Here is a 12320-nt window from a genome sequence, read left to right as displayed (position 1 = left end):
AGCTGGCCGTGGTGCTGGGGCCGCCTCGCCGGCGCGCACGAAGGCGCCGCTGCCCGCGCTCGGGCCCCGGGAGCGCCAGCCTTCCCCCACCTGGATCCTCTCGGCTTCTCCCATCCCACAGGAATAGCTGGGGAGGCTCCCGGGGGGAGCGGGTATTATTTTCAGGCTGTAATTAAGGCTTCCTGCGCTACCCAGCAGGCAGAACGGTGTGCGTTCAGCACAGCTCGGCGAGGTGACATGGGGAAGGAGCTGGGGGGCAGCCATGCGATGCTGGAAAGGAATCTCTAGGGTAGTGCAAAGCACCGCCGGCTTCTTAATAAACTCATAGGGCAAAGAAAGAGAGGCACCTGAGCACCGGTCTTTGTAATCACAAGCACAGGATATTGAGCCGGCAAACCACCGCTTCCCACCTGTTCTTCCACGGCATGAACAGGTGTTTCCTTATTCCCGTGAGCTTTTCTCAGGTGTGGCCTTTGTTTCACTGTTACCGTGTGTCATTCTCTACATTTATCAGAGGTGGGGCACAGTCTGTTGAGTATGAAGGTGCATTTCTGGACTAGTTTAATTTAATCTCAGTGGAATCATCCTGGATCACAACTGTGAATGATGTCTGAAAATATAATTTATATATACATAAACTGTATTTATGCTTCATACACTAATGACTCTATACTAATTACAAAGCCTCAGCTACATTAAGTGATATGTAATGAGATACATAACCAATCTTAGGAAGTGGACATTGCTTATTTCCAGAAGCAAATGTTTAAATCTCTATATTCAGAGGTATGAATCAAAGGAAAAACAGCCACGTACTTTTTTGCAATAATATTTGGAAGTCATTTTTTTGATTCTGATAAACACTAGAGAAAAAAAATCTCATAAGATATTTTTAAATACTTTTCCTGTGGACAGTGGATGAGTCTTCAAGTTGACTTTTTCTCGTATTGCTCTTTGTCTTAATGAAGAACATATATTTATCTGAAAATGTATTCAAGTTCCCAAAGACAGTAGCAGAAAGAGTGAAGAGGACCATATTTATTTTAACTTTCTATAGCACCTAGCATCTAGTCAAGTCATAATGGCCAGCAGTGATGCCATTCTCATTTTTACAGTAAAAATGTCACTTTGATACTTCTATAACAGCAATAGAAATAATCACAATAAAACGGTGACCTTTACTGAACAATCAGTGTTTGCTTCTAGTATTTAACAGTTAGTAGCAAACTAGATCAAGTAGAGGCCAGTAGAGTCCAGAGTCCAGTGGGTTAGATGCCTGTCTGGAAAAAAACCAAGAAATAAAAAATATAAAATACTTTTAAGAATTCAAATTTCACTGAAGCCCCATCTTTTCATGTTAAATTTGAGAGGCACACTATGCTTGCCTGAAAACTGAAGGCACCAGAACTCCATGATTCTGGAGAACCCTTTTTGTTCTGTCTCCCTATGGTAGCTTGAACTTTGGTGTTGATTATGTGAATGCATATTAGAGTCTTCTTTTTTTCCCCTTTTTATCCACCTTGGTTGGTTGGTTGTTTTGGAACTGATCAAGATAACCCCAGTCAAAGCAAGATAACTGCTGCTGAAAGACAAGATCTGAGATGTGGTTTTTAGCAGGGAATGAATTCACAAGAATGATGGGTTGTAATAACTACAGGAGCAATAGGTGACATCAGAAAATCTTTTGTTGTGGTGATTTACACTCCTGCAGTCTTGTAGATGATCTATTGCCCTTGGAGTGCTTAATACTCATAGTGCATATTGCTTGATAATTTTATGCAGCAAGCCAATAGTGAGAAAAGTGTGAGAGGAAAATATATTAAAATTGGACAGCTAACAACAAACACAGAGAAAGTAATGTGGAAGAATTTGCATTTGATTGGGAAAATATGCAGGCAAGTGGGGAAGTTTGAATTCATTATAAATATGCGTCTCCAGTGTGATTAAAGAAATGGAGAATGCCATAGAGATATATGTTTTATCTGTAAAGTTGTACAGTTGCTAACTTTGCAAGAGACCAAAATACCGAGGGAGAGTGTCTGCGGAGCTCAAGTCCGTCCGGCGTGGCCGATCCCGTGTCCTCTGCCCCCTTGTGGCATTGGCCCTTGTGGCACCACCCTCGCCACAGCCCAAGGACAGCTCCGCAGCGAGCGCTGCTGCTCCTCAGCAGAACTATATATGGCATTTCCTGGCCTCAAGGAGAGCAGCTGATTTTGAAATAGTGGTTACAAGGTTTTCACTTTTAACTGCTTCCTTCTCAAGTTCCTTAAGAGAATTTAGACGAGTATATGCCTAAAGACGTGTTACTGATTTGTTTCAACATCTTGGCAGTTAGCAATTAAACCTGGTATTGTCAGGAAAAGATATCTTTGGGCAAATGGCTCTAATCATATTTCCCCTCATATTTTTGGTGGGAAAAAAAGGACACAGATTTAGTCCAGCATTCTTATCATATTCGACTTTTCAAAGTGCTGTGTTTGCTCTCCTGTACACAGTTTATAAGTGCATTCCTATTTGAGTAAACACTTTTTGTACTGGAGCAAAATACAGTTAATCCTTCCTTCCTTCCTTCCTTCCTTCCTTCCTTCCTTCCTTCCTTCCTTCCTTCCTTCCGAATTCCTTCCGAATTCCTTCCGAGTTCCTTCCGAATTCCTTCCTTCCTTCCTTCCTTCCTTCCTTCCTTCCTTCCTTCCTTCCTTCCTTCCTTCCTTCCTTCCTTCCGAATTCCTTCCTTCCTTCCGAATTCCTTCCGAATTCCTTCCTTCCTTCCTTTCTTCCTTCCTTCCTTCCTTCCGAATTCCTTCCGAATTCCTTCCTTCTGAATTCCTTCCTTCCGAATTCCTTCCTTCCTTCCGAATTCCTTCCTTCCTTTCTTCCTTCCTTCCTTCCTTCCGAATTCCTTCCTTCCTTCCTTCCTTCCGAATTCCTTCCGAATTCCTTCCTTCCTTCCTTCCTTCTCTGCCCTGCCCTGCCCTGCCCTGCCCTGCCCTGCCCTGCCCTGCCATTGTTCCAGATAGCATAGGATATTTGTGTTGCTTTTACCATGTATATCCTGCATGCCCCTGTAATTTATTCATCCATCTATGTTACATATACTCACAATTTTAAATAAGGCTGGAATTGTCTTCAGAGCTGTCAAGAGAAATACCAAAACTTTATTTTTAATCCCATTTTGTGCTAAAATGGCCTTTGTGACTCCCTGACAGGTTGATGTCTCTTATCATCTCCTTTAGTTTTTATCAGTCTTGCTTTCTCATCTCTTTAATGTCTCTCCAGAATTTCAAGTTATAGCACTAGATTTTGTTTTAATCCTTCACAATAATAATGACCATCATTTAGATTATGACTGTCTGCGCTTTATGCACAGGAAAAGTATGCAGTTGCCTGGGACAACAGACTGCCAAACTACTTCTGTTGGAGAAGATAGAAATCAGCTTCTTGAACATCATGAACATCCAAACAGCAAATCTCTGTTGATGCTGCTGAGAAAGGCACAGGGTGAGTGTGGTGGCAATTGCTGCTGCCAGAGCTGGCTCCTTCAAGCAGTACTTTGTCTTCACTTGCGCTGTGCTGATGCCCCAGGACACCAGGTCATTCTTAATTCTAAAGCCACATGATCTACACAGCTACCTACATAGGAAAATGGGAATGCTTTATTATTGGTGTTACAAAATTCACCTTGAATTAGGTCTGATTATGGTTATTTTGTGTTTCACTTTTTCTATCTAAGAAAAAAAGGCTCCTATTCCTGGCAAGACCCCTAATGTCAATGAGATTGCACTGAGGCAATTATTGTATTTGGCCTTAAGGCATACGTCATCATTGTGTCTGCATATGGGTCTTATTAGTATTCAGGACATCAGATATATACATGGGAGAAAGATTGTCAGGTTTTTAGGATGACAAAAGAAGTGTCTGCACAAAATTACAGTCTAAAAAGTGAATAAAAATTTCTATTTAATCTTACAGCTAGTTTAATCAGTAATAAAAAAAAAGTTATTTTTTGGATTTCATTCAATGTATATTTTACATGTAATTCACTATGAGAGACAGGAATTTAATGACAAGAATATGAATTATAAATGCAAAATCCATAAGAGCAGAACTTCTGTAAGCTGAATTTCCTAGTCTATTAAAGATAACATCACATGTGAAAACAGTATGACAGCAAGCAACTTAACTTTCTTCTGTAAGGATTCACAAGAAGTTGTTAGTTATTCTACAGTATCCATTGCTATTATTATGTGCTATATGAGAATGCCTAGGCATTCAGAACTTCATGACTTAGGATCATTTTGGATTTAGCAGGTACTGGTATGAAAAGAGAATTACAAAAACCATCAATATATCCATCTACTCAATGCCCTGCCAGTGGATCGTTCCCTTTAGTATATTTGCATTTGTATTATTCATTTAGGATTTAAATTATTAAAGCAATGAGGTTTGCACTTCTTCCTCTGAGAGACTCTTTCAGTGTCTCTCTGTCTCACCACAGGGCTTCATTCCCTCATATTAAGCCACAATTTTGGTGTGGGCTCTTGCCTTGGGGGTTTTCAGCATTTAGATGCACACTGTGTTTCCCTGGGTTCTTGGCCTGCAATGGGTGCTTCAGTCTACTCTGGGCTGACCTTCTCTGGCCAGTTTAGAGCATCAGGAATGACCCTAGCATGTGCTGATCCTCTTCAAGAGTTTCTAGTTGGATTACAGTGCTATGACTCTATGCTTCTGACAGCTGTCAGTCCAGAAAGAACGTTGATTGTAATTAGGCTAGACATGAAACATACTTCTATTAATTTATTTGTTTCCTCCTACTATATATAGAAGAATTTTAATGGTATACAAAGCCAGTATGCTGCTCCGTATATTTGTGAGTAATTCTGTACCACAGGAAATGTACTTGAAGATAAATATATGCATTCTCCATAATCTGTCTTCCATCATAACATAAATTCAGGTATGATATTTTATATTAATACTTCATGCAAACTCATGTAAGAACTATCATGCTTATTATTATTATATCACAAATCTTAAGTTTTAATCTCTTCAGAAGTGTATGCCTGGAAAATATCAAATGAGCTGGGAAAGGGAAAAAATTAATTGCTAAAGCATAAAAAAATTAAGTTATTATCTGTAAGTTACTAATTGAGCTAGATCCATTTCTAAAATTAATTATCTTTGTACTCAAATTCCCATTGCCTTCTCCACAGTGTATTCAAATATTAAGTGTTAGGACTGCCATCTGTCAGGTGAGGCTCATTCCTTTTCTTAGCTTCTCACTTGAATAAACTGCGGTTAGAATTCCTTCTTCTACATCTGCATGTTCTGAATGTGTTTTTATCAATAATAATAAAAGACTGCACCTTGCATTTGGAGCAGATTTGTGGTGATTTCTGGCTCTCGCCCTGATGCCAATGAAAAGTACAGCAATGGCCTAGACCTTCCTGAGGTTACAAGGTTTCTGGTTTTGCCTGAAGTTCCTCCCAGCTCAGTTGCAGCAGGGTTCTGGGGTGTGTGTCCTCAGGGAAAGGTAGCCTGAACCAGGACTGTCAAAGTGAGTAGCCCCAGCACATTCTGTGCTGGCCCAATTTCCTTTCACAAATTTCAAACAGTTTAGTTTCTAAGCAATAATAAATAAAAATGGGCTGTATCAAAATCTTTCACAAAATGAAATTACTGTTCCCAAGTGGTTTTGTAGATGCCCCTCTCTACTGGCAAGGTTAGCTTCAGAGAGGTCACAAGATGAAAAAGGTTATTTCTGCTCTTCAGCCTTTTTCCTCAGATCAGCATATAGGAGCTGAATTCCTCCTTGGATAATGTTTCCATATGCTGCTGGTTTAGCAAGCAGTAGATAGCCAGAACTCCAGTTTTCCCTTCCTCTTCCCTGAAGCAATTGGCAGTGAGGCATTGCTGAGCAGCTGTAGGGGCCAAAAAGGACAGCAGCTGCTCTGAACTTGGTTCATGGTAACACTCTTCCTGAGAGTGACCAAGAGGCAGTGAGACCTTTTATCTCGTTTGGACAATATCAAATTGGATGTACTTTCAATCAGTAATCATGTACAAATTTATTTCCAGCAAAGATAAACTTTAAGGTCAATAAAATACAGATTTGAAGCATGTAAGTGGTTCCTTTTGGACACTGGTGTCCTGGTAGTACAAATAATCTAAGCAGATTGAGAAAAAATTATTTTGATAGATAAATATGGGGTTTTTTTGTTCCCTTTTCTTGGGCTGATCTGCTATGATATGGTTTTGCATAAATTTTGTTCCCTTTTGCCTTTTGTGTCATGTTTCCCCTTGGTTTCAGATTTCTGTCTTCACTGCTTGACTACTATCAATACTACTACTCTACCTACTAGTTATAGTCAGTTATTTGTGTTTTTCAGCCTCAAAGGCAGAGGAATAGAGGGAACAGGGAGATGGAAGTATAGATGGCCCAGAAACTAATCAGAAACTGACCTGAAACTGGTCTGAAATTATAACATGCACTGAAATTTAGTAGTCAAAATTTAATATAAATTCAAACAGTTCAGGGGGAAAAAAATAACTTCCATCAACTCTAAATACAGTTTCAGATGTTTATTCCAGCTTGAGAATGTTTTTGCTATTCGTAAGGATGTTTGTTATATATCCCCAAAGACCCTGTAGACCTCAGTCAGAGTGCAGTAAGCTTGAGAAATTTGGATATGTGTCCCAGAACACAGCATAGCAAATTCCTATTTCATGCATAAGAAATAAACCGCACCAAAATAGTACAAGGCTTTAGTGTCAATGGTTCCATACAGTCTTGATGAAGGCGAATTTATTTTTCCTAAATATCTCAGTAGTAGTATATTGTGTTTCTATGTTAATTAGAAAGCCCCTGCAATCAGAGTTTGGTTTTTCATTTTTAGTATTCCATACCTTCTTTGCTCTTTCTGCATTCTGTTAACATACTTTACACAGTCACTTCATCTAAATAAGGTAACTGCAGTTTCTACACTGTGCTCACTTAGTCATTAACGATTTTATTATTAGCATATTCTAACACTCAGTTCTGTAGGCGAAGCTTTCTCCACCTGGCATGTATATTTTCTCCCTACAACTGTATTTTTCCACATTTATTTTTTCAGTGTTATTCTCACAGTAATAATATTTTTCTGAAACTGTGTAGAGTCCAGAATCATGTAGACTAATTCTTCCTGACACTGTACTTACCAGTGCTTTTGTTCACATTGCTGTCAAAAATAATCTGCAAATATCCAGTTCCCATATTTCTTTTTCAATATTTCCACTCTTCTTTCATAATATCATAGCATGAGATCATGTCTAATTATATGAAAAAAATCAGCATTTGTCTAATTCATTTGAAGAGATACCCATATCCTGAAACAGCATTTTCCTCTGCAAAGGTAGTCAGCTGATCTGCTGTCTGTGCAGCTAAAATACATGTAATATGGGCCACATTTCCAAACCCAGGTGCCTGTCTGGAGCTAACGTCTCCAGAGTTGTATTGATACAGCTGCAATTGAATCTGGAGATTTTTCATCAGTGCTAAATACTGTATTTAATAACCCTACTGAAGCCAATATGAATGGCAGTTCTTTGGCAAGTGAGCGTTTTGCTCCTGATCTGTGATGAGAGAGAGAGATAATCGATGACGTATGTTGTTTTGTGAAAGTCTTCTGCTGCCTAACACAGAATTTATTTAAATAATCTCTCCTGTATTTCCCATCTCTGCGATTATGTCTATTTGATTGCAATACAAGTCAGATGTATATTTTCAGTCTAGTTTTTCTAGCTCTTGTCTTCCATCCAGTTCAATTTATTCATCAGCATGAATAATAGTTTCAGATGAAAGTCAACTTTTCTGCTGGTAAAGAGTAATAAAAGCACTGCTATACTGAAATATATATTCAGAAATAGCAAGATTATCTCATTATTACACATTCATTTATTTTTAATTTTTCTTTTTATTGTTCTTTGTTATTTAAGATAGATGTATCACAGTAGAGACATTAATTCTGTTGATGATTATGATAATTTTAACTATTTTTACACTTTATACTTATTTTCACAGCCTAACTATCCAGATACGCTTTTTGAAAGAGGAGTTCCTCTGTACATGCTGTAGCACCTGGAGCAATCACTCAGAATCTGTCCTTTAGCTCAGTAATCAGGCTACTCACAGGTGATTTTGAAAGTCTGGTTTCACAACTCTTGAAAAAAAATCGATATAGACAGACATTAATTTTTATGTGATTTGAGCTAGATAAATATTCATTTACTCATTTACTCATATGCTGTGTCAATAGCGGGAAAGAAAGCACATCCAGGATTTTAAAAACCACCATGTTTTTGTGTCAGGTTAGGACAATAATGCACAATTCAGATGACTTCCTATCCAAACTTGCCTCCAGACTTCCACATCCTGACAGATCCATGGGCAGATTCAGACACAGAACTGTACTGCTGAAAACATAGGCCTTGTTTTTAATCCAATTCATCATGAAAAAAATAAATTCATGAAGTCATATTGAATATTGAGAGAAAATATTTCCTAAAGGCATTTTTACTTTTTCTCAGGAAAAGATGATTTTTATCCCCAGGAAATACTGACATTATGGGAAGTGAACATTCCAAATCAGAGGACTGTTCTGAGGGAGAATTTGTGATAATCTCAAATAGTGATTTCGTTGTACTGGCACCTGAAAAGTCAAGACTGCTGTGGTTCACCTGAAAGTGAATGTCAGTTTTCAGACCTTGTAAATTATCCCAGTCTAGGGCTATACATCCTTTGAGGCTAAGGGGTACCAAATACATCTTCAGTTTAGGACAAAAATTTAATCCCATTTAGTGCTTCAATAGTCCTTTCTCTGCTAATCTCACATAGTCATGATGATTGCCCAAAGAAGCCATGCATTCTCCTTCCTTGGACATTCTCAAGACTGAGCTGGATAAACTCCTAAACCACCAGGTCTCACAGTTTCCCTGACACTGTTTTGGGCAGGAAATTGAACCTTCTGAGGTTGTTCACAACTGTATTGTCATATGATTCCATGATGGTATGTTTGATATTTTCAGATATACTGAGATTTGGTTTCTGGTTATCCAGAATGTGCAGATGAGGTTTTAATTATGCCACTTCTTTCTCTCTCTAATATCTATGTGCTGGCCTCATATGGCTCCCTGAAGTACGTGGTTCCATTTCTACCATTAGCTGAAATCATCAATGGTATGAATAGCATTCCCTAGGCTTGAGATGTTCCATAAGTGATACATAATTGATTTACATTTTAAAAGGCTGTCATACACATGTCTGCTAGTGGGATGCTTGTCGGTGATACCTGAAACCTTTTCAGACTAAATATTAAATATAAATCCAGAGTACTTGCTTGTACCCTTTATTCTTCTTTCTTAACTATCTAGACAAAAGCAACATTTCTGCCAACTCTCACAGCTCCTTTGCATTAGTACTGCTTTTCTCTCATGAGAGTTAGATGTCTTTTAGTAATATTTGTTAATCTACCATAAAGTATTTCCAGTTCTATAATTCTTTCTTTACGTTCAGGGATAAGACATTTATTTCTTCCACTTCTCCCTGTGCTGGCATAGCACAGGAACTTTGCTGTTCCTTCTCACAGATGGAAGCTCATGACTACATTGCTTGGTTACCAGATTTCCCTCTATTGTGTCTCTCTATCCTCAGCACTGACATGTTTGCCTTTTCAGTAGTCAAGTGAGCAGGGTAATTTGAATAACTGCTGTAGAGGTAAAGACACAAGGGGTCTGATTTAATTTTGTTTAAATGTTAGTAAATGAAATGTAATCTGATAGGGAGTAGTAGAATCACCGTGCAGATGACAAGTGTTAGGCAGATCTTATTACCTGGAATAATTGAAAACTGTCTGCTTCCTATAGCTTTACTTGGCCTTCTCCATCTTAGAGTTAAAAAAATACGTGCTGCTCTTGATGAATTCTGAAAAAGGATCATAAACTAACTTAGTTCTAGTTCAGTTTCCATGAGAAGTAGTGAAGGCGGGTGCACCAGCCAGCGCTCAAAGGAGATGGGTGTATGGACAAGCAATAGCCAAAGTGTGCACGTCAGAATAATTTGGATTGCAATAGTCATGTTCAAAAGACTAAATAGTCATAAGAGAACAATTTATTCATCTCAGTTCTCATAAACTAACTTGTGATCCATGTTTTGTCACCCAGAAGATTCCAAGATGGGTGTCCCATTTGTGTAATTTACTTTAGGTATGAATAACCTCAGGACTCTGTTTCATATGTTTTCATCTTTCCTGTTGATCTTCTAAGTGAATATTTTACTGCCAGAAAGAATTCCTGAAAGTGAAAAAGGAAAAGAAATTATCAATATTCTGTTTTATATCAATAGAATTACATCTCCTGCTGCTTGAACACACACACATTCATGGGTGAATTTCAGACAAGCCAGTAGGTATCAGTAGGTAGAACATACCTGATCAGCCAAAAATATTGCATGTATTTTTAATCCACAAGGACGTGAACAGCTGTGGGTCTTGGAACACTTTATCAATTTATGAATCTAAGAATCTATAGAGCATTGAAATCCTTCCAAAATAGTTCACACTTGAGACAGATCATGGCATATGATAATATGGTAGTGGAACCCTGGCTATAATGCCATCTGCTTTTCCTGTGTGAAAATACCTCAGGAAGGATGGCAACATTATAGTGATATGTGACAATCACTGCTTAACAGCACATCTCATTCAAGCCAAATTAGCTTATTTGAGAACATGAAAGGAAGTTAGATTAAGGGGGAAAATAATAATTATTTTTGCCTAAAAATATATAGAATTAAAAATGTCTAGCATTATATATAATCAGTTATGTCAATAATTGTATTTTACACCTTATTTAGTTTTAAAACTTTTAATATTTCTGGATAAATAACAAATTGTCAATCACTTGTGTGTTTAGTGACTACAAGACGTTTTAGCATCTTCTGTCTTACAACTACTAGCCAATTTATTTTACCTTAGTTTTGCTCTCTATGCTATATAATGTCTCTGTACTGTTGCTATATTTCCAATGTTTGATTGGATAGCTGAGATTCAGATATAAATATTTAGGATATTCTTCAATAGTAAGAAATTTCTGAAAGGTAGCAAGGGATTCAATCTTTAAAGATGGTTTTTTTTCCTTTGTTTCTGTTAGGCAAATTACTTCAAGAGTGAGTCAGTAAAACAAAAGGAAATTATAGGGCTTGGATTTTTATAAAAGAAGAGGAAAGATGTACTTTTTTTTCAGGGGGTCCTAACCTATTATAAATGTCTCCAGAACTCTTAGCTTTTCACAGACAAATATCCCTCCTCTCCCCCTCTTCCCACAGGTTGATGCATCAGTCAGATTCTAATAGGCACTTTTCCAGCTTGTGTTCATGAAACATTTTGCAGTCTGTGTTTATTTTTAGATGGGAGGTATTTACATGATTTTCTTGATATAAATTTTTTCTCATTCTTTTTATTAAACGCTATCCTGTTTTTTATATATATATTAGTAACTTATACTTCCCTAGTAACAAAATCCCCAGCAAGTATGCATTTTAAGCAGAATAATGCCAAAAACAGGCAGCACATGACAATAGACTTCCCTGCAACCTACTGCTACTAAAACATTTCAATATAGAAAAACAGCTCTTTAGGGCTCGTATTACTCTCCCACTTCTAATAATTTTAAGGGGTCTAATTATACTGTTTCTCTCCAGAGAGTTCTGTGAATTAAGAGTTATTCCACTGAAGTCAGTACTGCCATATAGGACAGAACCAGAGTCATAAAGGGGACCAGTTGTTTCCTGATCCTCTGGTGAAAAGAAAAGGTGCCATGGGATTAGAAATTAACTGGTTTATACATACCCAAGTTAATAAAAAGATACCAAAACCGTTTTCTTTTAGTCTACAGCTGTAATTAGGCAGCTGAGTTTACAAAAAGTGAGTTTTTCTGATATCTGTTAGACCAGTTTCTAAAACTTTGCCCTTTAAAGGTAAAGCACCAGACAGTTTTGTACAGGGTCTTGGTAGCTGAGTTTAGATACCTCTTAGGTGTTGAGCAAAGGAAGCAAAATCAATTTGAATACTATTTCTATCTTTAAAATTAGAATTTCCAAGGGAATTCTATTTCTTTAAAGTGAGATGGAGGAAACAGTGAAAGAATCCAGTAAGAGGCTCATTAAAATGCCTAATTCTGTTTTCATTTTTTCTTATAAATTAGGTACCCGTTCCACTTGCTGCTATTGTGATACTTTCTTTTACAAATACTTAAAACAAATAAGTAGGTTATTAAGAGCAGGGGTG

The 12320-nt window shown here is 37.6% G+C and overlaps 2 long non-coding RNA genes across 7 annotated transcripts in view; one reads left to right on the top strand and one right to left on the bottom strand.

The window, feature by feature from the left end:
* The window catches only part of LOC125328246, a 40922-nt gene that overhangs the window by 1774 nt on the left and 26828 nt on the right, over positions 1-12320 (top strand). For 3 of the 5 annotated variants that reach the window (XR_007204624.1, XR_007204623.1, XR_007204620.1), the window contains exon 2: positions 3368-3498. This is a non-coding gene — a long non-coding RNA (uncharacterized LOC125328246). Of the gene's footprint in view, positions 1-32; positions 465-3367; positions 3499-12320 lie in introns of those variants that run through there. The other 2 variants (XR_007204622.1, XR_007204621.1) reach the window with 2 other exon arrangements.
* Positions 6565-12320, bottom strand: part of LOC125328245 — a 97176-nt gene continuing 91420 nt past the window's right edge. For both annotated transcript variants that reach the window (XR_007204618.1, XR_007204619.1), the window contains exon 5: positions 6565-10326. This is a non-coding gene — a long non-coding RNA (uncharacterized LOC125328245). The remainder of the gene's footprint in view (positions 10327-12320) is intronic.

Source organism: Corvus hawaiiensis, chromosome 7, assembly GCF_020740725.1.
Source record: "Corvus hawaiiensis isolate bCorHaw1 chromosome 7, bCorHaw1.pri.cur, whole genome shotgun sequence".
Classification (NCBI taxonomy): domain Eukaryota; kingdom Metazoa; phylum Chordata; class Aves; order Passeriformes; family Corvidae; genus Corvus; species Corvus hawaiiensis.
This window is presented reverse-complemented; position numbering and strand designations above follow the sequence as displayed.